The sequence below is a fragment of the Chiloscyllium plagiosum genome, unplaced genomic scaffold (genome assembly GCF_037043375.1).
Source record: "Chiloscyllium plagiosum isolate Xiang-an unplaced genomic scaffold, Cpla_swu_hap1 HiC_scaffold_27, whole genome shotgun sequence".
Classification (NCBI taxonomy): Eukaryota; Metazoa; Chordata; class Chondrichthyes; order Orectolobiformes; family Hemiscylliidae; genus Chiloscyllium; species Chiloscyllium plagiosum.
This window is the reverse complement of record NW_028270165.1, coordinates 19,032,993-19,057,050: the sequence shown is the minus strand read 5'-3', so window position 1 is coordinate 19,057,050 and position 24,058 is coordinate 19,032,993. Positions and strand designations below refer to the sequence as shown.

Sequence of the window (24,058 nt, the reverse complement as noted above, 5' to 3'; positions counted from 1 at the left end):
ACAAAATCTTTTCCCTGCAGTGGGGAGAGTCCAGAACAAGAGGGCATAGGTTTAGGGTGAGGGGAGTAAAGAAACAAAAGAGATCTGAGGGGCAACCTTTTCATACAGAGGGTAGTACATGTATGGAATGAGCTGCAGGAGGAAATGGTGGAGACTGGTACAATTGCAACATTTAAAAGGCATCTGGATGGGTATATGAATGGGAAGAGTTTGGAGGGATATAGGCCAGGTGCTGGCAGGTGGGACTAGATCGGGATGGGATATCTGGTCGTCATGGACGAGTTGGACCGAAGGGTCTGTTTCCATGCTGTACATCACTATGACTAGTTGGACTTAAGGATCTGTTTCTGTGCTGTATAACTCTGGAACTGTTCTGTACTGGTTTTAAAACCATGTTCTTGCCTTCCCCCACAAACATCCACTTCTTTGTTGTTCAAAAATCAGATGAACTCAGCCTTGAATATATTCAATGACTCCCTAACTGCAGGAAGACATCTCCACTTCTGAAATCAATTCCTCTTGCTAATATAATGCTTGCCTTGCTGATTGCCTGCTGCACATGTCTGACAATTGGCAGTGACTGATGTAGACGAACGCTGAGGCCCCTTTGTACATCCACACATCATTCCTGATGAAGGGCTCAGGCCCGAAAAGTCAATCTCCTGCTCCTCAGATGCTGCCTCACCTACCGTGCTCTTCCAGTATCACACTTATTGACCCTGATCTCCAGCATCTGCAGTTCTCACTTTCTCCACATCCAAATACATCTCCATTGAAACAATGCACCTCCTGTTTGTTTTTTTTTCCCACAGCCAAGGCTATAACTTCATATTGTGGTACTGCATTTGCCATGTGTTTGCCAATTGTGGTCTTCTCTATATCGGGGAGAGCAAGCGCAAACTTGGGGAACGGTTCACTGAGCATCACAGCTGGGTCCACAGAGCCGACCAGACCTCCCAGTCACCACTCATTTCAATTCCCCTTCCCACTCCCTTTCTGACATGACCATCTTTGGCCTTCTCCATTGCCACAATGAAACTAACTGCAAATTGGAGGGACAACACCTCATCTTCCGGGCAGCCTACAGCCCGAAGGACTCACCGTTGAGTTTTCCACTTTCAAAAACCCTCCCCCCTCGTTCACTGACTCCATTCCCACACCCGCTCTCCTTCCTGCCACCAACCAGATTAATTCCTCCCATTGACCAACCAGGTCGTACCCTCTACCTGTCTTGATCCATGGCCAATTGGTCAATCAAAAGTAGGTCTCGCACCTTTTTTTGCGCACGGTGATGAGCATGCTCAGTGGTTTGCTGACACTGGCCAGCATGCGCACTGCGTTGCTGACACCGGCAAACATGCGCAGTATGCTCTACGGGGATGGTGTTACTGACAGATTTTAAGTGTCCAAATGCCAATAGGGGAAAAAAGATAGAGCCACAATTTTTATCCCTGTGGCTCGATATTTTATTCCTTTTGTATTTTGTCTGGCTGCTCAACTTTTGTATGTCTTTTCCCTTTGTTGTGGGGACAAGGTGCTGAGACCAGAACTGGAGGGCATAGGTTTAGGGTGAGAGGGGAACGATTTCTAAGGGTCCTTCGGAGCAATCTTTTCGCACAGAGGGTGGTATGTTTATGGAATGAGCTGCCAGAGGAAGTGGTGGAGGCTGGTACAATTACATTATTTAAAATGCATCTGGATGGGGATATGAATAGGAAAGATTCAGAGGGATAAGGGGCAAAATGCTGGCAGATGGGTCACTAGATTAATTTAGGACATCTGGTCAGCGTGGGCCGAAGGGTTTGTTTCTGTGCTCTACAACTCTGTGACTCTATCTTTAGATAGTATGGAAAATAAAGAGCATGAAAGCATGGGAAGGGTTAGAGCATGGAGACCACTGCCAATTTGTTGCAAAGGATAGTGGAAAGCTCTCACACTAATTAGCAGAGTAAGGTTGAGGCTGAAAGGTCACTATGGCAAGATGAGATAACAGTCAGTAAAGTTAGCCTCACCTACTAAATATGATTGACAGGATTGGGACATGACATTAAATATCTAATTAAAAATTAATAGAGTCAGCCTGCTTGAGACTATTGACAATAAATATCTAATCATGACATTAGGAAAATATTAAGTAGGGTCTGGAATGAAAGACTATTATTGCAAAAGTTGACAATAAATATCTAACCGTGACATTAGAATAACATTAAGTAGAATGTAGGAAAAAACTATAAGGGCACAACTAAAGAGATAATGGGAACTAACACCACTGGTTCATTGTGTAGCTAGAGTGAGGTACTTTTGATTAATATAGTTGGACGTGCTGATAAGCTAACAGGAACATGAAAAATAAATATAAAAAACCACGGACCCTGAGGTTCGTGGGCATTCAAGAATCTGCATTCTCAGTGTCACGGTTTTGTGTTTTCAAATAAAAGACTCACTTCTTGAAGAACTCTCTGTGTCTCCTGGTGATTCTCTACATTTTCTCCACACGAATAGTCGGAAGCAGTTTCATGAGACTAGGAATTGGCCATTCACCCCTTCCAGCCTGTCCTGTGCTGTGGTCGAACTGCGCAAGAATCAGAAAGATTTCGGCAGCTCTTTTTAAAAATTGAACGTGCTTTCAGACTTTAATGATGTTTCCGAATATATCATTTTAGCTATTTTCATTTTTAAAGATCAGACATTTGTTACCCCGACTCCCAGTTGAGTCATCACCATCCATTCTCTCTCTCTTCTGAGAAGGGTTTGATCAAAGACGTCTGGAGGCATGAGAAAGACCAGGGTGGGGAGAGGGCACTGGGGAGAAAAGAGAGAGAATGCATGCGGGGCAGAGAATGGATGCGGGGTAGAGATACAGAATATGGACAGGGGGCAGAGGATGTGGCTAGAGCAAGACTGGCGGGCCACAGGGTGAGGTTAGAGAAAGCCTGAGGGGGGCAGAGGTTGGGGAGAAGAGAAAGACTGGGGGGGACAGAGGGTGGGGTTAGAGAAAGACTGAGGGGGGCAGAGGTTGGGGAGAAGAGAAAGACTGGGGGGACAGAGGGTGGGGTTAGAGAAAGACTGAGGGGGGCAAAGGCTGGGGAGAAGAGAAAGACCTGCAGGGCAGAGGGTGGCGGACCAAAGAATGGGGAGTCAGAGAATGGGGAGGGGGAGAGAATAATCGGCGTTTAGAGTATGGGGACAGAGAGAGAATGGACAGGGGTAGTGGGTGGGGTGGGCAGGAGAGAATGACTGGACAACAAACGGTGGAGGGCGATGGAAGAATGGATAGGGGGCAGAGGGTGGGTGGAGAGAGAATATAGATGGGGAGAGATGGAGAGCAGAGGATGAGGGGAAGAGAGAGAATGCATGGGGAGGTAGACAGTGGGAAGTGGGTGGGATTAACGGGTGCACAGGGTGGGGGGAGAGAGAGAGAATGGACAGTGGGTCGTGTGGGTGGCAGGAGGAATTGACGGGGACACCATGGGAATTTTTGTGTCTTGGAGAGGGGGGCTGGTGGTAAAAGCATCCCACTCACTTCCAACATCCCCTTCTCTGCACACATGCAGTGTAGATTTTTGAGCCTGGGTGGGATGTTGTTCAGAGGGTCAGTGTGGACTCAATGGGTGGAATGGCCTGCTCCCACACTGTAGAGATCCTATGATTACGAGAGCTGTCAAACCAGCAACTTCTAATTGGTGAAGTTAAAGGCTAGCCAATCTTTAAGCAGTTTTCCATGCGTTCACTCGATTTGCCCTTTCAACATTCCTTGAATTTAGGGTATTCCATTGTAGGGTTTAATTATGATCCAGAAAAAGCAGCATCTAGTCTCATCTGTGTGCAGAACCACCTCAACTGACTGAACAAGCGTAACAACTCTTCTGTCTGCTCGTTAGATGTGACATTCTCTCTCTCTCTCTCTCTCGCTCTCCAGTACCAGTCAGGTACCAGTCCCACAATTCTGTGTTACCCATGGAGGGAGGAGAAGGAAAGTGTCTTACTCTCAGACGTTGGAGGGGAGGACAAAGTTTCAGCCAGTGGGAAGTTAAAATTAAACCCAGAAACTCAAACTGCATAGACTTGGGGAGAATAAAAAAATGAAGAAAAGGGAGCTCAGAAAGTGTCCTCCCTGCAAGTGACATACACACACACACAATTCCCACTGCTCAGCCAGAGACTGTGCTGCCCCCATCCCCTCAGTCTAGGAGTAAACGTTGGAAAGGTGATGGTGTTGATAGTCAGGAGGATGGTCTCCGGCTACACTCTGATAGAGATAGTAGATGGGGTAGAGTGATGGAATTTAATCTTCAGGCATTCTGAGAAATTTAATAAGGGAAGGAAGTACGCAATAAATAGTGGGTCCCTACAAGAGGACTTTACTGTCCAAGTCCAGAGATTCCCAAAGTGCAGATAAAACGGGGGGGGGGGGGGAATCTTTTCACTGCCCCTTGCAACACCCTGTTAGGGTTCAGAGAGTGCCATGTCCTGACACCTCCTTCCTCACGTCTCCTGTGTATTTTAAATCAATTCTGTTATGTTTACTTTAGTGATAGAAAGGAATAGGTGTATACCACTGGGCATGAGTTACAGCTGGGGGAAAGGCAATTACGATGCGATTAGGCAAGATTTAGGAAGCATAGGATGGGGAAGGAAACTGCAGGGGATAGACATATTAGAAATGTGGAGCTTATTCAAGGAAAAGCTACTGTGTGTCCTAGAAAAGTATATACCTGTCAGGCAGGGAGGAAGCTATAGAGCACGCGAGCCATGGTTTGCGAAAGAAGTGGAATCTCTGGTCAAAAGGAAGAAGAAGGCTTATGTTAGGATGAGATGTGAAGGCTCAGTTAGGGCGCTTGAGGGTTACAAGGTAGCCAGGAAAGACCTAAAGAGAGAGCTCAGAAGAACCAGGATAAGACATGAGAAGTTGTTGGCGGATAGGATCAGGGTAAATCCTAAGGCTTTCTATAGGTATTTAAGGAATAAAAGAATGATGAGAGTAAGATTAGGGCCAATCAAGGATAGTAGTGGGAAGTTGTGTGTGGAGTCAGAGGAGATAGGGGAAGCACTAAATGAATATTTGTCAACAGTATTCACTCTGGAAAACGACAATGTTGTCAATGAGATTACTGAGATACAGCCTGCTAGACTAAGTGTGATTGAGGTTCACAAGGAAGAGATATTAGAAATCCTGCAGAGTGCGAAAATAGATCAGTCCCCTGGGCCGGATGGGAGTTATCCGAGGATCCTCTGGGAAGCCAGGGAGGAGATTGCCGAGCCTTTGGCATTGATCTTTAAATTGTCATTGTCGACAGGAATAGTGCCAGAAGACTGGAGGATAGCAAATGTGGTTCCCCTGTTCAAGAAAGGGAGACAATCCTGGTAATTATAGACGAGTAAGCCTTACTTCAGTTGTTGGTAAAGTGTTGGAAAAGGTATAAGAGATAAGATTTATAAGCATCTAGAAAAGAATAATTTGATTAAGGATAGTCAGCACAGTTTTGTGAAGGGTAGGTTGTGCCTCACAAACCTTATTGAGTTCTTTGAGAAGGTGACCAAACAGGCAGATGAGAGTAAACCAGTTGATGTGGTGTATATGGATTGCAGCAAGGCATTCGATAAGGTTCCCCACAGTAGGCTATTGTACAAAATGCAGAGGAGTGGAATTGTGGGAGATATAGCAATTTGGATCAGTAATTGGCTTGCTGAAAGAAGACAGAGGGTGATGGTTGACAGGAAGTGTTCATCCTGAAGTCCAGTTACCAGTGGTGTACCACAAGGGTCGGTGTTGGGTCCACTGCTGTTCATCATTTTTATAAATGACCTGAATGAGGGCGTAGAAGGGTGGGTTAATAAATTTGCAGATGACACTAAGGTCGGTGGAATTGTGGATAGTGATGAAGGATGTTGTAGGTTATAGAGAGACATAGATAAGCTGCAGAGCTGGGCTGAGAGGTGGCAAATGGAGTTTAATGCGGACAAGTGTGAGGTGATTCACTTTGGTCGGAGTAACCAGAATGCAAATTACTGGGCTAATGGTAAGATTCTTGGTAGTGTAGATGAGCAGAGAGATCTCGGTGTCCAGGTACACAGATCCTTGAAAGTTGCCACCCAAGTTGACAGGGCTGTTAAGAAGGCACACAGTGTTTTAGCTTTTATTAATAGAGGGATCGAGTTCCGGAACCATGAGGTTATGCTACAGCTGTACAAGACTCTGGTGCGGCTGCACTTGGAGTATTGTGTACAGTTCTGGTCACCACATTATAAGAAGGATGTGGAAGCTTTGGAAAGGGTGTACAGGAGATTTACTAGGATGTTGCCTGGTATGGAGGGAAGGTCTTACGAGGAAAGGCTGAGGGACTTGAGGCTGTTTTCATTAGAGAGAAGAAGGTTGAGAGGTGACTTAATAGAGACATATAAGATAATCAGAGGGTTAGATAGGGTGGACAGGGAGAGCCTTTTTCCAAGAATGGTGACGACGAGCACAAGGGGGCATAGCTTTAAATTGAGGGGTGATAGATATAGGACAGATGTCAGAGGTAGTTTCTTTACTCAGAGAGTAGTAAGGGTATGGAATGCTTTGCCTACAACGGTAGTAGATTTGCCAATTTTATGTACATTTAATCATCATTGGACAAGCATATGGACTTACATGGAATAGTGTAGGTTAGATGGGCTTCAGATTGGTAAGACAGGTTGGCGCAACATCGAGGGCCGAAGGCCCTGTACTGCACTGTAATGTTCTATGTTCTATGTAATACCGATTGTATGTTACTTGTTTTGTACTTTAAACACACAGACACATACAATATAATCAGAATTTCTATTTGGTATGGACAGTAATACTTGTTTCAACTTTGTTTACAGGGTATCAGAAGGGGAAGATCTGCAGATACAAATCTCGGAAGAAATTCCATAACAAGATCTGACAGGGTCACTCAATATCATTGGGGGTTTGAATTTGGAAGGAGAAATCCATTCTACATGCTCCAAAAGGTACTGGACATCAGTGTGACCAGAGAAGCACTCAGGCAGGAACACACCAGTGAACTGAGTTTTAACTGGTTACACAGACTGAGAGTGAGTGTGTCCCAGTGAGCTGACTGTGGGAAGGAGCTTTAATCAGTTACACAGACTGAAAGAGAGAGGGGCTGGGGCATATTTTTTTTACCCTGGAGTATCAGAGCCTGAGGTGTGACCTTATAGAGGTTTATAAAATCATGAGGGGCATGGATACGGCGAATAGCCTAGGTCTATTTCCCCAGGGTGGGTGAGTCGCAAACTAGAAGGCATAAGTTTAAGGTGAGAATAGAAAGATTTAAAAGAGACCTAAGGGACAAATTTTCATGCAGAGGGTGGTGCATGTATGAAATGAACTGCCAGTCGAAGTGTTGGAGGTGGGAACAATTACAAAATTTAAAATGTGTCCAAATAAATAGTTTGGGTTTAGAAGGATATAGGGCAAATACTGGAACTTGGGACTGGGTCATATTGGGAAATTTGCTCAGCATGGATGAGTTGAACCGAAGAGCCTGTTTCCATGCAGTGTGACTCTTTAAGTCTATACCAGTTTCAGCAGATTTGTGGTGGGTAAAAGTGGCTCATGTCCCCTTTCTTGGGAATTCTGGAAAATATAAAGGGGCTGTTAAAAGTACTTTAACTTTGGGAACACTGCATCTTGTAAGTGCATTTGTCAAATATTTTAAGAGAAATTTGCTACAACTGGCAGACTGAAAGTTTTCCCATGGAATGTTACACAGATATTAAGAATGTTACCTTCTGTAAAACATTTTGCTGAAAAAAGAAGAATTGTTCAACTTGCTAACATGATGCAAATGTTGGAGAGAAAGGAAACTGCCAAGATCAAAAAAGTTGATGAAAGTCAACACTTATCAGATTTTTTCAGTTCTATAAACACTTTCACTGGAGACACCCAGAAGAGGGGTGTCTCATACCTATTCTTTCAATTAGTTGTGAAATAGTGTTTGTGTGTCTTAATTGTTAAGTCATACCTGGCATATGGAAAGATGGCTATGGCTGTTGGAGGTCAGTCATCTCCAGGACGTCTCTGCAGGAGTTCATAGGGTAGTGTCCTAGGCACAACCATCTTCATCAATGACCTTCGTCCATCATAAGGTGGAGATGTTCGCCACTAATTGCACAATGTTTAGCACTATTCACAACTCCTCACAAACTGAACAGTTCAGTTTGAAATGCAACAAGATCTAAACCACATCCAATGGGCTGATGAGTAGCAAGTAACATGCATGCCACGCAAAATGCCAAGGAGTGACTCATCCACAAAAGAGATAATCTGACCACTAACCTGTGATATCAACAATGTTACTGTCACTAAATGCCCCATAATCAACATCCTTGGGGTTGAACATTGAGCAGAAACTCAACTCGAAGAACCACATACACACAGTGGCTACAAGAGCAGATCATAGGCCAGAAATACTTCAGACAAGTAACTCACCTCCTGACTCCCCAAACTGTATTCTATCTTCTACAAGGCACAAGTCGGCAGTGTAATGGAATACTCACCCACCAGCTTGGATGGATGCAACCTCAACAGCATTCAAAAAGATTGGTACCATTCAGGAAAAAGTCGCTTGATTGGCACCATCTCCACATACATCCACATTCAGAAGCCGTAGTATGTACTATTTAGAAGACGCACTGCAGAAATTCACCAAAGATCCTGAGAAAATATCTTCCAAACCAACAACCACTTCCATTTAGAAGGACCAGGACAACAGATACTTGGGACCACAACCTCTTGCAAGTAACCCTCCAAGCCACTCACCATCTTGACATGGAAACATATTGCCATTCCTTCAGTGTCGCTGGGTCTAAATCCTGCAATTCCCTGCCGAAGAGCATTGTGGGTCACCGTGCAGCATATTGACCACCCCCTTCTCCAGGGAAACTAAATGCTGGCAACTTTCATGTACCACAAGTAACATTTAATAAATTTTCGAAACAGAGGGTTGGAATCTACAAACGAAAAAAAAATAATGTTAAGGAGGGTTAGATGAATGGCATTGATTCCGTCCTTATTTGAAGACAGATAAAGAGCGACATACTGACACTGAGTTAGAAATAGAGTTTAGAGTTAAACACCTGCAGGGTTTCGCTCAGTGAATAAATTTAAAATCGATTAAAGATTGGCTCCTCACGCGTATTTCACTACCACGTGAATGGGTCGGTTAAGAAGGCATTTGGGACACTTGATTTCATTAGTTTAATGGCAGCTACAGCTCCCACAATCCAAGGCGGTGCAGAAACCTCTCTATTTGGCCGGGTGCAGAGTGCATAAAAGCTGTGAGGGATGTGCTGGTGCGCATGTGTGAGATCGGGAAGGGACCCCGCCCTTCATCGCTCTGATGGACGGGCAGACCAACCTTTGGGAAACTCTGGAAGACCGGAAGGAGACGCGTCCTCCAGTCAATCAGAGCCACCCCCGTATTGGCTGAATGCGGAAGGTGGGCCATGAGCCTCTGCTGCCCTCTCTCACTCAGTGAAGACTGAGCTTAGACGGCAACTTCCTTTCTCTATCTAACATCTGTGAGCACAGCACCCTCTTTTCTCACCCTCCCCTCCTTTTCCATTTCTTTTCTCATCCTGGAGTTCAGCTGTTGGTTTGTATCAGCTGGAGAGAAAGCAAGTCAATCCAGGGGAGGGCACAGAGTCTGGAAAAGGTTGCTCTAGATCTGTGTCTATTAAAAACATCGACAGGCTTTGTGAGAGATTTGATTTGATTTGATTTATTGCCACAACGAGACATTGACAAGATGCAGATCTGGGCTGATAAGTGGCAGATGGAGTTCAACGTGGAAAAGTGTGACGTTATCCACTTTGGAAGGTTGAATCGGAATGCAGAACACAGGGTTAAAGGCAGGATTCTTGGCAGTGTGGAGAACAGAGGAATGTTGGGGTCCATGTCCACAGATCCCTCAAAATTGCCACGCAAGTTGATAGTGTTGTTAGTGAGACTTATGGTGTGTTGGTTTTCATTATTAGGGGGATTGAGTTTAAGAGCTGTGAGGTTGTCCTGCAGCTTTATAGCATCCTGGTTAGACCACACTTGGAATATTGTGTTCAGTTCTGGTCACCTCATTATTACGAAAGATATGGAAGCCTAGAGCGGGTGCAGAGGAGTTTGATCAGGACGCTGCCTGGACTAGAGGGCATGTCTTATGAAGAAAGGTTGAGGGAGCTAGGGTTTTTCTCACTGGAGGATTATTAACATTTATTTTCCCAGAATTTCCAGGAAACAGGACTTGTGTCAATTTCACCAACCAGGATTCTCCTGAAATTGGGTGCACTAAAAACATTCAGCTGGAAGATTATCAGCAAAAGATTCTGGTTTCAGTCATAGACTTACATGACACGGAAACAGAGCCTTTGGTTCAACTCATCTGTGTTAACCAGATGGCCCAATCTGACCCAGTCCCAATTTCAGGCATTTGGCTGCTATCCCTCTAAACCCGAACCCTTCATCCAGACACCTTTCAAATGTTGTAATTGTTCCCACCTCCTCCACTTACTCTGGCAGCTCATTCCATACATACACCATCCTCAGCATGAACTAGGTGCCCCTTAGGTCCTTTATAAATCTTTCCCCCTCTCACCTTAAACCTATGCTTAAACCTATGTCTTACTTTGGTGGTAGGCAAAGTAATGGAAAGGATACTGAGGGATAGGATTTATGAGTATCTGGAAAGACACTGCTTGATTAGGGACAGCCAGCACGGATTTGTGAGGGGTCGGTCTTGCCTTACAAGTCTTATTGAATTCTTTGAGAAGGTGACCAAGCATGTGGATGAGGGTAGAGCAGTGGATGTAGTGTACATGGATTTTAGTAAGGCATTTGATAAGATTCCCCATGGTAGGCTTATGCGGAAAGTCAGGAGGCATGGGATCGTGGGAAAATTGGCCAGTTGGATGGAGAACTGGCTAACCGGTCGAAGTCAGAGAGTGGTGGTAGATGGTAAATATTCAGCCTGGAGCTTCAGTTACAAGTGGAGTTCAGCAGGGATCAGTTCTGGGTCCTCTGCTGTTTGTAATTTTTATTAATGACTTGGAAGAAGGAGTCGAAGGGTGGGTCAGTAAATTTGCAGATGATACGAAGATTGGTGGAGTTGTGGATAGTGAGGAGGGCTGTTGTCAGCTGCAAAGGGACTTAGATATGATGCAGAGCTGGGCTGAGGAGTGGCAGATGGAGTTCAACCCTGTCAAGTGTGAGGTTGTCCATTTTGGAAGGACAAATAAGAATGCGGAATACAGGGTTAACGGTAGGGTTCTTAGTAAGGTGGAGGAGCAGAGGGATCTTGGGGTCGATGTTCATAGCTTTTTGAAAGTTGCCACTCAGGTGGATAAAGCTTGTAAGAAGGCCTATGGTGTATTAGCATTCATTAGTAGAGGGATTGAATTCAAGAGTCATGAGGTGATGTTGCAGCTGTACAGGACCTTGGTAAGGCCACATTTGGAGTACTGTGTGCAGTTCTGGTCACCTCACTTTAGGCAAGATGTGAAAGCTTTGGAGAGGGTGCAGAGGAGATTTACCAGAATGTTGCCTGGAATGGAGAATAGGTCGTATGAGGATAGGTTGAGAGTGCTGGGCCTTTTCTCATTGGAACGGCGAAGGATGAGGGGTGACTTGATACAGGTTTATAAGATGATCAGGGGAATGGATAGAGTAGACAGTCAGAGACGTTTTCCCCGGGTACAACAGAGTGTTACAAGGGGACATAAATTTAAGTTGAAGGATGGAAGGTATAGGGGGCTGTCAGGGGTAGGTTTTTTACACAGAGTGGTGGGGGCATGGAATGCGCTGCCTATGGGAGTGGCAGAGTCAGAAGCATTGGTGACCTTTAAGTGGCAATTGGATAGGTACATAGATAGGTGCCTAAGCTAGGACAAATATTTGGCACAACATCGTGCTGTATTGTTCTATGTTCTATGCCCTCTAGTTCTGGACTCTGTACCCTGAGGATAAAAGACCTTCATATTCACCCTCTCCAGGTCCATCATAATTGTATAAACCTCTGTATGGTCACTCCTCAGGTGCTGATGCTCCAGGGTTAAAACTCCCCAGTCTCTCCCTATAACTCAAAACCTCCAGTCCCAGCAACATCCCTGTAACTCTTTTCTGCAGCCTCTCAAGTTTAACAGGGTCCTTCCACATAATGGCCACTAGACTTCCATGCTATGTTCTAAAAGTGGTCTCAGCAATGTCCTGTACAGCCACAAAATAATGTCCCAACTCCTATACTCAATGCTGTGACCCATGAAAGCAAGCACTTTCTTGACCACCCTTCCACTTTCAAAGAATTATGTGCCCACACTCCTGGTACTATTTATTCAGCAACACTTCCCAGGGCTCTACCATTCACTGTATGAGTCTGCCCTGCTTAGTCTTCTCCAGTTTTGTTCCATTTGCTCACACAGGCGTGTCTTGTTGACTTTGTTCTGAGCAGTGTGGAAGCTTTCTTCCTTTCATACCTTCATTAACACCCAAATGATCTCAATTACTTGTTCACCATTGTTAGCAATCTATGCATTTGGCTCTGGGTACTCTCACCATGTGTTCCCCTCGCTCTTAGTCCCTTCTCTGTCTACGACATAAGAACCAGCATTTCCCAGCCCCTTTCAGTTTTGAACAAGCGTGAAATCAGACTCGAGACATTAACTGTTTCTCTCTCCACACGTTTCCTGACCTGAAGACTTCACCACCACCCCGCCCCCCCCCCACCCCCCCAGTCCACACAAGGATAGAAATGTCAGCACCTGTTTCTCCAAATGTCCTGTTTGATTTGCGCATGATACATTCCTTGGATTTGGAGTGTTCTAATGTAGTGTTTAATAGGGATCCATCAAAAGCTACATCCAGTCTTGTCTGAGAGCAGAACCAACTCAACAGACTGGACAAGCTGCACAATTCTTCTGTGTGCTCTGTAGGTGTGACATTCTCTCTCTCTCTCTAACCCAACAGGATTACAGAGGTTGGGAATACCATTCTCCCTAAACATGATTCCTAATCCACAGTTATTCCAGACTTACATGCGTAACATCTAAACCTAAATAGTTAAAGCTCCTCAGCCTGATCTCCCACAAACAATAGAATGGTTTCAGCACAGAAGGAACATGCTCTAATGGAACAATGTCTGTTCTTAAACTCCACGTAAAGTTTAATATTGCATTAACCTGTTATAAATGGTGTCTGTTTCTGAAAGTCACAGGGAGGCATGCTTTTTGGGGAACCCTATTGGAGTTTTCTGATCACAGAATCAGACAGGACAAATAAGGCCCTTTGGCCCATCAAGTGTGTCCCACCAATATATTATCATTTCCACAAGATTCATCGAGCTGTACAGCATGGAACCAGACACTTTGATGTCCAAAACTAGAGGACATAGGTTTAAGGTGAGAGAGAAGGGGATCTAAGGGGCAACCTTTTCACACAGGAGGTGATGTGTGTATGGCATTAACTGCCAGAGGAAGTGGTGGAGACTGGTACAGTTACAACATTTCAAAGGCATCTGGGTGGATACATGAGTTGAGAGAGGTATGGGTCAACTGCTGGCAAATGGGATGAGATTAATTTCGGATACCTGGTCAGTGTGGCCAAGTTGGATGGAAAGGTCACTTGTTGTGTGGCTTAGAGCCCGGGAACATCACTGGGTCACCCGGACCCTGACAATTTCCAAATGGCTCCGGGTATTTCTCACAAAAGCCACCGTCAGAAACTTTAGATTTCCTTTTTGTCCAGCCTTCAGCACTGGCGAGCATTCTCTGTTCCTGTTATGGGATCGTGTTCAAATAGCAACCAAAATCAGTGAGTGGTCAAAATAGCCTCTTTATTCAGCAACCGCAAGTTGTACAAGTTTGAGGTGGTGATGGAATCCCGAAAGACCGTCCTTACAGCAGCCCCTTTACACACAGTTCTTACATATACTAACATTCTGTTACTATGGTTTTCCAGCGTTTTATCTATTGTACACAAATGCTGGCTGCTACCCCCGATAGGATTGAGATTGTCTGTATGGTCTGCTTGCAGAATTAAGCGGTATCAGTCCTTTTGTCTTTTAAGTTCGTAAATGTTAGTAAAAATACTAGGCCTGCATTATTAAGAGATGTCAGTCCATTAGTCTTTTAAGTTAGTAAATGTTAGTAAAAAATACTAGGACTGTATGCTCTAAATAACCCGTAGCTGGGTTGTGAGATTTGTTGAGTATTTGCCGGCGTGAGTTTCATTCATTCATGCAATTTCACAGAAGCGAAGTCTCGACAGTCAGTTTCTTAAAGGGGACAGTGGCTGTGAGTCAGGGAAACTGTTTGATGTTCTGTATCTATTCAGGTCCTGAGAGATGGTTGACAAGGGTTGATTAATATTATAATCTTTCATGAGACAAGACTTTCATGGAGAGAAGATGGCGGGGGACTGGTATTGTTCTGAATACATTACTATTTTGACAGTGATTCAGAGGGAGTTTTTGATGTAGAAATAGGCCTAAACACTGCTTGTAGCAAGAGCTGATGAGGGTTGAAGGTGTGAAAAAGCAGGAATGAGTTGAAAGGGGTGTTTTAATTTAGACTATCTTGTAATCTCAAAATATACTGCAAAACCACGGTTTTATGAATGAATGAATGAAGCCGCATTATAGCAAGGAATTATAAATGAATGAAATGGGAATGTGGTATTATTAGATATAGGGCTCTTGTGAGCAGGTTAGTAAAGACTTATGAATGAGTAAATAGAAAGTGTTCGTGAGTGGGTTAGTAAGGAGACCTATTATACAACATCTCACGCCATGAGATGGCTGTTGTCTCAACAGGGAAGACCAATCAATGAATCCCTTCCTGGACACTGAGCAGGTGAACGGCTCTCCCCAGCGTGGACCCGCTGATGACTCTGCAGGTTGGAGGACTGAACGAATCTTTTCCCGCACACGGAGCAGGTAAATGGCTTCTCCCCTGTGTGGACCCACCGGTGGGTCACTAGGGTGGATGATTGGTTGAACCCCTTGCTGCACATGGAGCAGGTGAACGACCTCTCCCTGGTGTGGACATGCTCCGTCAATTGAAAGAAAACTAGATTTACCATTTAAGGCCATACATGTTATTCTGCTAAGTTACTCCTGTTAATTGGTAATTTATTTTGTTTAAAATGTGAGAAGTTAATGAGCAGTTTTTCCAGTTAATCACTGGGTATTCAAATGTCTCTTCAAAATTAGAGACTATAACAAAATTAGGTGTCATTGTGGGATTTTGAATCTGGAGGATATGCTTGGTAAAGTTGGAATGAACAATATTTCAAAGTGAATGTTATCGTGTTAAGTACTAAGACTTTCTGGAGAGGAAAGACTTGCCTTTGTGTGTTTTGCAACACTTAACCAAGGTCAGTTCTATAGAATAAGCAGACAGATTGATGCGAGAGTTGAGAGCTGGGACAAAACATCAGAAATAATGCAGGCAGGAGCACAGCAATTAGAGTTAGAAAGTTAGCCAAAAATATAAAAACAGGAAGGAAAGTTTCATCAGCTTTTCTTAAAAAAAGTTAACAAAGTAAATGTTGGTTCTGTAGAAAATGTCTGGGGATTCAATAACGGAAGATAAAGAGATGGCAGATGAATTGAAAAGAATTTGAATCTATCTTCACTAGAGAGGATACAAGTAATAGCCCAGAACCAGCTAGAAATCAGGAACTGAAAGGGAAGGAGGCACTGAAGACAGTAACAATTACCAGGGAAGTAGTACTGAGTAAAGTGGTGGAACTATGAGCTGACAAGTCCCAGGTACTCGAAGGATTTCATCCAAGACCCTTAAAGAAAAACTGGCCGGTGAAATAGTTAATGCATTGGTTTTAATTTTCCAAACCCCATTAGTTTCAGGGAAGGTTCCTTTAGATTGGAAAACTCCTTTCTTCAAAAAAGGAGGCCGAGAACAAGAAACTGCAGACCATTTACCTTAACATATGTCAAAGGGAAAATATTCAAAGCTATTATTAAAGATGCTATGACAGAACTTATATAAGTTCAAGGTAATCGGGCAGCGCTGAATGTGTTTTAGTCAATGGGGGATAATGTTGTAATAATGTTTTGAAGAACGACCATTCCCCACTGCGACTGAGCTGATAAATCTCCAGTGCCGATAGGGAATGGAATCCCTTCCCACAGTCCCCACATTTCCAGGGCTTCTCCGCAGTTTGGTATCCTTTTGGCTTTCTGTTTCTGATGAACAACTGAAACTGTGATCACACTCAGGAAACGTGTACAGTCACCCCCTGCTGCGAATAGTGTAATGTTTCTTCATCTGTGTAACTGGTTACAGCTCCTTCTCACAGACAGCTCACTGGGACACTCTCTCTCAACAAGGGGAAAAGGCATACGAAAGTTATGCAGCAAGACAAGATGCAAAAGTAATAAAATGTCGAGCCACAGGGGGAAAAAAATTGTGACTCGATCTCTTCCTATTGGCATTTGGAAACTTAATATCTATTGGGAACACCAGCATCCACGCAGAGCATACTGCGCATGTTTGCCGGTGTCAGAAACTCAGTGCGCATGCCCACCAGTGTCAGCAAAACATGAGCATGCTTGTCGCTGTCCGCAAAATAGGGCGCGCGACCTTCTTTTAATTGACCAATAGAGAGCACTGGAGGACCGGAAGAAGACAGTGGCTACCGTTCGGAGCTACTATTGTCTGAATGCGGAAGTTCGACCATGAGCTACTGAAGCTGCTACTCGTGTTCCTCCCTCTCTGAATGAAGATTGAGCTTCACCCAGACTGCAAATTCCTTCCTCTGTCCAAGATCTGTGAGTATGGTTCTCTCTTTTCTCGCCCTCGTCTTTCCGCTTCTTTCTCATTCTGGGGTTGACTTGCAACAACTGAAAGGAAAGCGAATGAATCGGGGAAGGGAGAGACTCTGGAAACATTGGTCCAGGTGTGTGTCTCAATTGGCAAGATTAATAGGCAGGAGGCTGGAAGAACACAGCAAGCCAGGTAGAATCAGGAGGTGGAGAAGTCAACGTTTTGGGTGTAATATTTTTTCAAGACTGGGGATGGATGCAGATAAAGGACTTGCTGGGGGCAGGGTGGTGAAGTGGGGATAGGTAAACAGGCTGAGGGTACGACGTGGTTGGTCAATGGGAGAAAGGAATCTGCTTGGTAGCAGGGAGCAGTGGAAATGAGGGGTCGGGGCTGGGAAGGGAGTGGGGTGATGGGAAGGGTGGATATTTGAAATTGGAGAACTGAATGTTGAGTCCTCTGAGCTGTAGGAAGATAGGGTGTTGTTCCTCCAATGTGCAGTTTGGTTCGTTGTGGCAATGGAGGAGGCCAAAGATGTTCTTGTCAGAAAGGGAGTAGGAAGGGGAAATAAAATGGGTGGTGACTGGGAGGTCCGGTCGGCCTCTGCGGACCCAGCTGTGATGCTCGGCAAACCTTTCCCCAAGTTTCTGCTTGGTCTCCCCAATGTAGAGAATACCACAATTTGCAAACACATGGCAAATGCAGTACCATAATGCGAAGTTATAGCCTTTGCTGTGGGGGAAAAAAACAGAAAGGAGGTGTATTGTTTAAAAGATGTATTGGGTCGTGAAGAAAGTGAGAGCGGCAGATGCTGGAGATCAGAGTTGAAAAGTATGGTGCTGGAAAAAGCACAGCAGGTCAGGCAGCATCTGAGGAGCATGAGAGTTAACGTTTCGGGCATAAGCTCATCAGGAATGATGTCTGGACACACCAAGGGACCTCAGCGTCCTTCTACATCAGTCAATGCCAGTTGTCAGACAGGTGCAGCAAGCAATCAGCAAGGCAAGTGGTATATGAGCAAGAGGAATTGAGTTCAGAAGTGGGGGTGTCTTACTGCAGTTAGGGGGTCATTGAATATATTCAAGGCTGAACTCATCTGATTTTAGAAAAACAATGAAGTGGAGGAAGACAAGAAAATGATTTTAAGACAGTACAGAACAGTTCCAGAGTCATACAGCACAGAAACAGACCCTTCAGTCCAACTAGTTCATGCTGTCTATATTCACAAACTAAACTCGTCCTACCTGCCTGTGTTTGGCCCATATTCCTCCAATACTTTTGTATTCATGTACTTATCCAAATGTCTTTTAAATGTCAAACTGTATCCACCACTTCCTCTGAACATTCTTTCCACACTTGAACTACGTGTGAAAAGAAAATGGTGCCCCTTATGTTTTTTAAAAATGTTTCTCCTCTCACCTTCAAAATTTGCTCTCTGATCTTGAAACAGCCATCTTCGGGAAGGGCACCTGCCAATCACCTCATCCTTACCCCTCATGATTTTATACATCTCTTTAAGGTCACCTATCAACCTCGTATGCTCCAGTGAAAAAGTCCCAGCCTATCCAATTAGATATAGCTAGATTCGTAGGAGAAAGTGAGGACTGCAGATGCTGGAGACCAGAGTTGAGTAGTGTGGTGCTGGAAAAACACAGCAGGCCAGGCAGCATCTGAGGAGCAGGAGAGTTAATGTTTCGGGTATGAGCTCTTCATCAGGAATGATGTGTGGCTTCATTCCTGAAGAAGGTTTTATGCCCGAAACGTTGATTCTCCTGCTCCTCGGATGCTGCCTGGCCTGCTGTGTTTTTCCAGTACCACACTTCTCAACTCTGGTCTCCAGCATCTGCAGTCCTCACTTTTCCTAGTTGATCTTAACCTACTGCAAATCCTCTTGCAAGGTTGCCTACCTTGAAGAAGCTCTCCTCCTCCCTGTAAAATAGGTAGATTCGTATCCAGTTATGATCTGTTCAGTGTGGTGCATGCTCGAAAGACCAAATGGTCGACTCCTGCTCCCAATTCTCTCGCTGTGTCCAGGATAACAAGAGACCATAAGACAGGAGCAGAAATTAGGCCATTCAGCCCATCAGGTCTGCTCATACCACTCAATCGTGGCTAATAAGTTTATCAACCCCATACTCTCGCTTTCTCCCCGTAACCCTCAATCCCCTTGGCACTCAAGAAGTTACCTAGCTCTGTCTTGAATATCCTCAGTGACCTGGCCTCCATAGATTCACCGCTGTATGGCTGAAGAAGTTTCTCCTTATCTCCATTCTAAAAGGCCTTCTCTTTACTCTCAGGCTATGCTCTCGAGTCTTAGTCTCTCTGACCAATGGAAACATCTTCCCAACTTGCACTCTGTCCATGCTGTTTAGTATTCTGTATGTCTCAATTAGATATCCCCTGAGTTAATTAGCATGAACCAGACCCTTCAGAATGAGGTACAGCAGGGTTTAGATTCAACAAAGTGAGAATGGAGGGCTGTGGAATGGAGGTTTTCAGCTTTTAGGGAATATGAGAGGAAAGAGAGTTCACTCTAAATTAGAATTGATCGGATAAGCCAATGGGCCGAGGAGTGGCGGATGGAGTTTAATTTTGAGAAATGTGATGTTTACATTTTGGTAAGGAAATCCCGGCAGGACTGACACATGGAAGGGGAGTGTTGCGGAACAAAGAGACCTTGGGGTGCGGGTTCGTGGTTCTTTGAAAGTGGAGTTGCAGCTATATAGGAGAATGAAGATGGTGTTTGGTATGCTTTTCTTTATTGGTCAGAACATTGAGTACAGGAGTTGAGGTCATGTTCCTGCTGTACAGTATGTTGTTTAGGACACTTTTGGAATACTGCGTTTGGACACTATGGGCAATTTAGCATGGCAAATCTAAATCAAGGCCAGTAAGCAATGTCGTGATGTGGAAAGTGAACACCAGAGAAAGATAGAAAGGGACAAGGAGAATAAATTTACCAGCAATCAAAACTGGATTCTAAAGATGACAAAAATTGAAATTAAAAATGGTGTGTCTGAATGTGCGCTGTATTGTAACAAAGTGAATGAATTGACAGCACACATCGAAGAGAATAATTATGATCTGAGACTCCTTACATGGCTTAAGGGTGACAAGGATTGGATTCTGAATATGGAGGAGTAATCAAATGGGAAGCTAGGTAAAGGGTTGGTACTGCTAATCAAAGCACTGATCACAGGGTAGTCTGGTGTCAGCTTGGATTTCAGGTCCTGATTTCTCTATCCTCTGTTGATCTGCCTGTTCCCACAGAGTAAGATGTAGGTCTGTTCTCAGCTCTGCTGGATTTCTGCTGAAGCTTTGACCCGCTTTTATTCTTTCTGGAACAATAAAACATTCAGTTAGTCGCAACCCAACCCACAATCTCCCAACCTGTCAACCATCCAGACACATAGTGTAGTCATAGCAGGGAATCAAACAAGAAAAATGAAATAAAATTAGAAATGAATAGGTGCTCATGCTTAATGTTTGTTCGTGAGGAAGTAAACTAGAAATAGGGCTCTCCCAGGATTCTTCAAGTGCCCCACATCTCTCCCTTGCATCTAAGTATTTGTACCCAGCTGCAATATTTACACCGATGGGAATAAAGCATCTGTTGTCAAATAGACATAGAATTTACAGCACGGGAATAGACTTTTCTCTCTCTCATTCACACACACACACACAAAGACACCTTCATGGGGGTGAATTTATGTTTGTGGCATTATATTTGCAGATTTGTTCTATTTTGCTCAAAAAATGCACAACCTGCAGGCAGTCAATACAAGTAATATTTTGTAAATTCCGCTGTGGAAACAGAACCAGTCTGACTGAAGATTGGGATACAGACAGACTCTGACCTCACACGTTTAATGCAGTGTTTGAGCTGAGATGTCACCTTTTGTTATAAAACCTTAAGTTATGTCGAAAATGGGCCTTACCTGAAGATCTGTGATTTACATATTAATGATAACTGCAAACCATTCTCAAAGATGAAAGACTTAATAATCCAGATACGTTCAATATATAATTGCAGTGGCAGGACACTAATGTTTTTCCATAAATTCTGTGCGTTATGATCTTATTCTCCACAACCACCTGATGAAGGAGCAGTGCTCTGAACACGAGTCCTTTCAAATAAACTTGTTGGACACTAAACTGGTGTTGTGATTTTTAAATTTGTCCAGGTTAGGGTAGATTGACCATGCTAAATTACCCATAGTGCCCAGGGATATGCAGATTAGGGTGGCTTGACCATGCTAAATTACCCATAACATCCAGGGATGTGCAGGTTAGGTGCACGAGTCAGGGGCAAATGTAGAGCAATGAGTGTGGGTGGGTTACTCCTCGGAGAGTCGATGTGGACTCGTTGGGCGAGTGTCCTGCTTCCACACTGCGGGGTGATTCTCTGATGGGAAGGGATTTTTTGCAAACAGTGCGGGCCAGCCGGTCGGCGGGCTGTCCGGAGCAGGCGCAGTGCGGGAACCCGCCGTCGTCATCACCCCGCCCCCTGTCCTCGGCTCTCGCTCCTCCCATTCATCCTGTTGATGACGTCACAACGCGGAAGTGGCCCGATCAGTTTCAGAGCGATATTCCCTCCCTTAAACAATGTTACAGTCCAGCAGGTTTAATTGGAAGCACACTAGCTTTCGGAGCGACGCTCCTTCATCAGGTGATAGTGAAGGGCTCGATCGTAACACAGAAATTATAGCAAAAATTTAGTGTGATGTAACTGAAATTATATATTGAGACATTGATTGTTAAGCCTTTCATCTATTAGAGTACAGTGATAGTTTCACTTCTTTCATGTGTAAATCACAAAAACTTTTTTTTTGAAGTTGCATTCTCGGGTTAGCTGTTAACAATGGTGATAGCTAGACAATATGTTGAAGGTGTTGGCCCCCATCCTATCATCCGTCGACATTTCCGCCACTTCCAAACGGACCCCACCACCAGGGATATATTTCCCTCCCCTCCACTATCAACGTTCCGAAAATAGCACTCCCTCAGTGACTCCCTCGTCAGGTCCACAACCCCCGCCAACCCAACCTCCACTCCCGGCACCTTCCCCTGCAACCGCAAGAAATGCAAAACTTACGCCCACACCTTCCCCTCCCCCCCTTACTTCCCTCCAAGGCGCCAAGGGATCCTTCCATATCCACCACAAATTCACCTGCACCTCCACACACATCATTTACTGCATCCGCTGCACCCGATGTGGCCTCCTCTATATTGGGGAGACAGGCCGCCTACTTGTGGAACGTTTCAGAGAACACCTCTGGGACACCCGGACCAACCAACCCAACCACCCCATGGCTCAACACTTCAATTCCCCCTCCTACTCCATCAAGGACATGCAGGTCCTTGGACTCCTCCATCGTCAGACCATGGCAACACGACGGCTGGAGGAAGAGTGCCTCATCTTCCGGCTAGAAACCCTCCAACCACAAGGGATGAACTCAGATTTCTCCAGTTTCCTCATTTCCCCTCCCCCCACCTTGTCTCAGTCCCAACCCTCGAACTCAGCAGCACCTTCCTCACCTGCAATCTTCTTCCTGACCTCTCCGCCCCCAGCCCCACTCCAGCCGATCACCCTCACCTTAACCTCCTTCCACCTATCACATTTCCAACGTCCCTCCCCCAAGTCCCATCTCCCTACCACTTTTTTTTAGCCTGCTTGGCACACTTTCTCATTCCTGAAGAAGGGCTCATGCCCGAAACGTCGATTCTCCTGCTTCTTGGATGCTGCCTGACCTGCTGCGCTTTTCCAGCAACACATTTTCAGCTCTGATCTCCAGCATCAGCAGTCCTCACTTTCTCCCCTGTGTTCTCTGTCTATCCTATGATGTTTAGATTGATTCTAATCTAAAAAGTAAGATCACGGAGTTTTACATAAATTCATGCAGTTTCTGAGCTCAGAGTTCTACATGAATGCATGCAGGTTTTGAGCAAAGTACAATGTAACCCTGCAAATACAAATTCACCCCACAAAATATATGTGTGCATGTGGGTCTTTGTCTGTCTGTGAGTGTGTGTGTGTGTCTGTCTGTCTGGGGTGGGGGTTGTGAGTCTGAGAAAGTGTATGTGTGTATGTAGTGAGTGCAGAGTGTCTTAAGTGTGTGAAGGGGTGCTTGTGTGAGTGTGTGTGTCTATAAGGGTTTGTGTGGGTGTCTGTGTGTACCTGTGTCCGTGTGTATGTGAGAGTGTGTGTGTGTGTAGGAATATCTGTGTCTGTGTGTGTGTGTGTAGTGCAATGGTGATCACCTGTAATGTGACATGAACCCAAGGTCCCGGTTGAGGCCCCCCCATGGGTACCGAACTTAGCTATCAGCCTCTGCTTGACCACTTTTCTCTGCTGCCTGTCCCGAAGTCCACCTTGGAGAATGGTCACCCGAAGGTCCGTGGCTGAATGTCCTGGACCACTGAAGTGTTCCCCAACTGGGAGGGAACCCTCCTGTCTGTTAATTGTTGTGTGGTGCCCATTCATCCGTTGTCGTATCCTTTGCTCAGTTTCCCCAATGTACCATGCCTCCGGGCATCCTTGCCTGCATTGTGTAAGATAGACAACGTTAGCTGAGTCACATGAGTACCTGCCATGTACAAGGTGGGAGGTGTCCCCACACGTAATAGTGGTATCTATGTCCACAATCTGACACGTCCTGCAGCATCCACCATGACAGGGTTGTATGGAGTTGTCCTGAGAGCCGGGCAGTTTGCTACGAACAATGATCTGTTTGAGGTTTGGTGATTGTCTAAAGGCAAGTAGTGGAGGTGTGGGGAAGGTCTTGATGATGTGCTCATCCTCATTGATAATGTGTTGCAGCTCACGAAGAACATGGCGTAATTTTTCAGCTCCTGGGAAGTACTGAACAACGAAGGGTACCCTGTCAGTTGCAGCACGTATCTGTCTCCTGAGGAGGTCATTACGGTTCCTTGCTGTGGCACGTCGGAACTGGCGGTCGATGAGTTGAGCATCGTACCCCATTCTTGTGAGGGCATCCTTGAGTACTTCCAGGTGTCCGTCACGTTCCTTCTCATCTGAGCAGATCCGGTGTATGCGTAGGGCTTGTCCATAGAGCATGGCTATTTTAATATGTTTTGGGTGGAAGCTGGAGAAGTGTAGCATTGTGAGGTTGTCTGTGGGTTTGCGGTAGAGTGTGGTGCTGAGGTGTCCATCCTTGATGGAGACGCACGTGTCCAAGAATGAGACAGACAGTCGAGAGTAGTCCATGGTGAGTTTGATGGTGGGATGAAACTTGTTGAT

At 45.0% G+C, this 24,058-nt stretch overlaps 1 protein-coding gene and 1 long non-coding RNA gene across 4 annotated transcripts in view; one reads left to right on the top strand and one right to left on the bottom strand.

The window, feature by feature from the left end:
- Positions 1-24,058, top strand: part of LOC148143339 (uncharacterized) — a 163,159-nt gene that overhangs the window by 123,930 nt on the left and 15,171 nt on the right. The gene's annotated exons all lie outside the window — the stretch shown is intronic.
- LOC148143338 (uncharacterized) overlaps positions 19,537-24,058 on the bottom strand; it is a 47,988-nt gene continuing 43,466 nt past the window's right edge. For all 3 annotated transcript variants that reach the window (XR_015751190.1, XR_015751189.1, XR_015751188.1), the window contains exon 3: positions 19,537-20,135. This is a non-coding gene — a long non-coding RNA (uncharacterized LOC148143338). The remainder of the gene's footprint in view (positions 20,136-24,058) is intronic.